The sequence below is a fragment of the Echinops telfairi genome, unplaced genomic scaffold, assembly GCF_000313985.2.
Source record: "Echinops telfairi isolate 266 unplaced genomic scaffold, ASM31398v2 ScPeMD7_2565;HRSCAF=3150, whole genome shotgun sequence".
NCBI lineage: Eukaryota > Metazoa > Chordata > Mammalia > Afrosoricida > Tenrecidae > Echinops > Echinops telfairi.
The window spans coordinates 5,430,256-5,435,799 of NW_022106463.1; positions in this window are offsets into that span (position 1 = coordinate 5,430,256).

Below are 5,544 nucleotides of genomic sequence, written 5' to 3' on the forward strand. Positions count from 1 at the left end.
CTTTATATCAAGAAAGCAGCCCATCCTGGTCCAACCAAGTCCTGGGTCCGATGGTTCCACAGCCCCCTACAGACTCACTCAGCAGCCATCAGATGGCAAGTGGAAGCTAAGAGAGCCCAGGCTGGTGGGAGCAGAGTCCACTAGGTCTACAGGGACATGGCAGGGGCAACAGCTCCCAGAGATGGCATGGGCTGCCAAGCCTAGAGCCCGACACACAATCCAGGCAAGCAGGAAGGCAAAGCGGGCCAAGAGAGAAGGAATTTGCACCCTAAAGACACATGAATGTCTCTGGAGACATGTGTTTTGGTGGGGAGACCTGGAAACATGGGCTGGAAGAATAAGTTGTCAGGATTGGGTGGCTATGTCCGGTAGGTCCATGATGGAGGGACTTGGAAGTGCAGCTGACGGGTGTAGACCAGATCCCGGGGGCCGCAGGGATCCGCCCAACCTCCGGAGCTGACACACCTATAAGACCTACAGATTGCCATCAGCAGAGATGGAGAGACCTGGCTCCTCTGCAATGGATTCCTGCCACTCACAGTTTGCTTCCTCCAGGTGGCGTCCTGGAAGGGACACGTGGCCAACACGCTTGACTGCAAACGGAAAGGCTGGTGGGTCAAACCCACCCAGAGATGGCTCGAAAGAAAGACCTGAGGTCAACTTCTGAAAAGTCAGGCCCGGAATCTCCCGTGGAGCTCCGTCGGACCCCAACCTGGGACGGGTGGCCAGGAGTCAGCGTCCACACCTCCGCGATTGTGTTTCGATGTCACCTGGCTTTCATTTATCTGCTAGCACGGGCGGCCTGGGGGGGGTGACAAGTTCAGCCATTAGGTGGTTTGAGTCCACCTCGGAAGAAAGGACTGGCAATCGGCTTCGGAAAATCAGCCACTGAAGACAGTTCTACCCTGACACGCGTGGACCAGGTCTGTGGCTCGTGGGCAAAGGGTTTAAAGGCTGCTGTGTGAGCCTGGCGAAAGGTCCTTCTGGTCAGAGGCTGGGACGAGAAGGAGGAGGAGAAGGACCCAGGGCTGGGCCCAGCCGACAGCACTGAGATCTCCCTTTTCACCCACCTCCCCACATCTGTGTATGCCTGTGTGTGCATGCATGTGTGTGCGTTTGCATGTGTACGTGTGAGTGTGTGATGCAGGTGTCCGCGTGCCCTGAAAGCCTCCCAGATGGTGCTGTCCGTCCGCCACGACTGGAAATGACTCTGAGGTGGATTTCTGGGACATCCCTTTTTGTGATGATGATTAAAGGGAAACAGGAATGATTCATTTCCACAAACCTCTGTAACAGGCAAGCTGGAGAATTCATGGGAGAAAGAAGCCAAGTGAGCACACTCTAATGAAGAGCCCTGTTGCCTCAGTGGGTTAGGCACTAGGCTGCCACCCACATGGTCAGCAGTTCAAACACATGAACCGCTCCTCTGGAGAAAGATGAGGCTGTCTGCTCCCATAAGGATTCGCCATTTTGAAACCCTGTGGAGCAGTTTTGCTCTGCCCAAAGGGTTGCTGTGAGCCAGAAGTGACTTGCTGGCAGGGGATGGTAGTGGGTTGCTCTCCTAAGTCAGTCCAATGGTCGCAATTGGGCCAAATGGGTTCATGGGTATCTTGGCTGGCATCTGCTTGGGCTGCTGCACCAAGGACAGGAGGCGTTCTTCTTGGTGTAAAACCCCAGGGAACTGCAGCCGTCTGAGAACAGGAGCAGCTAGAGCTATGTGCGAGCTTTCTATATTTAGCTGCGTCTGCTGGTGGCTGATTCCAGAACAGCGTCCAATTGTGTGGAAAATGCTCCAAACAACAAGTCCAGAGTCGCAGATCACTCTGGTCACAGGGGATGCTGGGAAACCCACACACACACACACACACACACACATCAGCTCATTAGAAGGATAGGAAGGGTGGGCCATGTTCCACTTCTGTCCTCTGCAAGGCTTCAGTGGCGAGGCTTGCTAATGTGACAAGATCCTCTCCCTTCCTTCTCTGAGACTCACCTACGGCTCCCTGGTCCCCTTTCCACTGGTGCAGCTCACGGAGGCGCCACGTGGGGCAGGGGTGGGGGGATTTGCATTGACTCCCTCCGTCTGGATGCTCGGTCCTGTCACTGTCAACAGGAGCCATGTCTCCGACGCACGGCTGAGACTGTGCCTGGGACCTCTGCCCTAGGCAGCACTTGGGCCCACACTGCACAGCCATGCACGGGCACACACACACCACCTGCTGCAAATCATCACACACGTGTGCTTGCAGGAATGCGTGTCCGTACCTCACGCTCAATGTGCAAGCGTGCATGCACACACTTGCCCGTGTCGCCATGCTTACACTTACATATGTGTATATGTGTGTACATGCATGCACGTTTATGCCTTCACTCACATGTGCACACACCGTGTCTCCTATGTGTCACCCGCCTGCATGCACATACATTATGTTAACACATGCTCAGTAGTGTGAGCATACATGTCCATACGTACATGCACACATGTATATACATCACCTTGTGGTCATGTGCACATGAGTACATAGGCATGCACATTCATATACCCACATGCATCTACATGATCACATGTGCGTGAGCATGCCCGCAGAGGCATGTCCACATGAATACACATACATGCAACTCCACACATGCACAGTCGTGCACACAGACAATGCACACGTGTTCACTCTTGCATACAGGTGCACACATATCCATACATGCATATGCTCTTCATCGCCGGCTGTGCACTTGCACCCTGCATAACCCAAGACACCAGGTTCTGGTCATGTCTGACTTTGCTAATAGTGTCACAGGACTCCCAGAGGTGAGGACAGCATGCAGACATGAAGTGGCTTCTGCTGCTCTGGAGGAGAGCCCGGTTCAGAGCCCGCCCTGGCCCCCAGGGCGTGAGTCCTCTGCGCAGTGCTCACCAGGGACCTCGGCGACTCAGGATTCTCTCTGCAGAGCTGGGAGCAAAGCCCCCTGCATTCATCACTCTGCTTCGGTGGGCCCTGATTTTCTCCTGAAACTCGTGCTCGAGGTTTGTTGTAACAGCCCACCCAATAATTGCCAGGGCGCTCTAGTGACAGCCGACAAAGGGACAATGACAAGGGCGGGCTCCGAAAGGCCCCCCTCCCAGCAATGTGCTTCTCTTCCAGGCTCCGTTCCCATGGCAGCTTGAGGAGGTGGGATTGATGTCCGTCCGTGAAAACGTGAGTGCAAAAGTAAGGCACAAACACCAGGTGAATGCGACCTCCAGCCGCGCCGGTGTGTCACAGTCCGCAGGAAAAGGACCATCCCGCCTCACTCCAGGGACACACGGTCACGCCAGACGCCGCCACCAGCGCCTGCTCAGGCTGCGCGGGTTCAGAGCTTACCCTGTGGACACCATGCTTCTCGGTGGCACCACATGGCCACTCTCAGCCAGGCTCACGCGCTGCCCTGGGGTTAGTGCTGGCTCAGCGACCCCCTGTTGGGGTCCGGGCGTAGAAAGCCCAGTGTTTCTAATGTGGAGCTGCAGGTGGCTTTGAACTGCTGACCTTGCAGATCGTAGTCCAACGCAAAACCACAACACCACCCACTGCACTGCCAATTTCCAATGGCCCTCCAGAGCTGGCAGAGCCTTTCACGGGCCTTTGGGGGCCATTCGGTCGGTCGGAGGACTCACACTCAGGAAACGTGCCCTGTGCATGTACCCATGTCGGTGCATCTGAAGCTCAGTCAGGCCCAAGTCAGACGGGACTCCTGGTCTGATGGCGTAGCTTGGTGCTTCCTCACGAGGCCAGCAGGGTTCCTGCTGTCACATGGACTATTATTATCTATAAACAACAACAAAGCCAAACCCACTGCAGTGGGGTGGGCTCCAACTGATGGCGCGCACCCACACCCCCTGTCCCCACACCACGGGACAGAGCAGAGCTGCCCCATAGGGTTTGCTGGTGGTCATCTTTAAGGGGGGTAGATCAGCCGGCCTTTCTCCTGCTGAGGCATTGGGTGGGCTCAAACTGCAGGCCTTTAGGTAGGTAGACACACACAAACCCTCTGTGCCACCCAGACCTCAGAAATTCCTCTGTGTCTTCCATGTCCGTGCCCCCAGATCTCTGAGCCTGCTTCTGCCTGGAGTGCTCCTGCCCCTGGCTCGACTCCTGGTGCACCCGGACTTGCTCACCCTTCACCTGTCACCTCTTCCAGGGCTTCATCTGCTGGCCTGCCGCACGCCTCAAAGCTCCTCCCACCGTGCTCTCTGCCCTGCCTGTTCTAACGCAGGTGGTTGCTCTCTGTTGGAGAGCCGGCCCCTAACTCGGAGAGAAACGCTGCCAAGTCCCGTGTTGTCACCACGCCCCGGGGTAGAGTTCCTGACGGACTGATGTGCAGACATCGGCTGCCAGGCCTTTCTTCCTGGTCTGTCTTAGTCTGAAAACGCCACTCAAGCCCGTTCCCCATCAGGCTGCAGGGACAGATGGATTGCAGCTGCACTGAGGTGCACTGGTCCCGGCACATGCATGTCCCCCCGCCCCAAGGCATGCCCCAATTCACAGTGTAATGTTGAGCTGGCTCCTGCTGTGGCCAGGGTTGGGGGCCTGGAAACTGAGGATGACACTCAAGTGGCTGTGCAGTCAGTTCTAACTCATTGAGCCCCCTGGTGTCCTGCGGGGGAACTGCGCTCCAGAGGTCCTTGTTGGTGGCTGACTGTGCTGGCTGTCCAGCAGTGGCTCGCCTGCCCTTGCTTCTGAGCCTCTGGTTGAATTAGAACTGCCAGCGTTTCCGTTAGCAGCTGTGCACCTGCCTTAACCACTGGTACCACCCAGGGGCTCCCAGGAATAACCTGTGTGTGCCTCAGAATTGGGCCTCTGACAGACATTTACCCTGCCCCCAGCTCCTGTCCCCCATTGGCAGAGGGATGACCATCAAACTCAGCTCAACTGCCATCCAGTCAATTCCGACTCACAGTGGCCCCATAGGACAGGGTAGCGCTGCCCCTGTGGGTTTCCGAGACTCTTAACTCTTGACCGGAGTAGAAAGCCTCGTCTTTCTCCCAAGGAGCAGCTAGTGGTTGCAAACTGCCATGGCACCAGTGCCCCCAAGGGCGTGTTAACTACCCCACATGTGGCAACTGCACAAGTGCACCCTGGGGAAGACCCCACCATGGTCAAGGATTCCTGGGACCAGAAAAGCAGCCAGCACGGCTAAGCAGGAAGACTGATCCTGTGTCTTGCCCAACGGGGCTTCGAGGCTAAGAACGGGACTGGGTCAGAACCAGCACCTTTCCTAATTGTGTTCAGGATACTTCACCTCCTCGGAGCCCGGTTTCCCCATCTGTAAAGCGAGTGTGCCTATGAGACCAAACCCTAGGCCTGTGGCAGGGGTGAGAGCAGCGCGGCTGTCTGGAACCCCTTCATGAGCCCCACCCGCTCCACAAAGGAATGGGACAGACCAGTAGGCTGGGTGGGCCCTTTTGTGGGGGAAGTTCCAGCAATCTGATAGTGCCTGGCAAAAGGCATGGGCATTTGCCCTTGGAAGCAGCTCCACTCCTAGGAATTCATTCCAAAGATAAGCTGGCAAAAA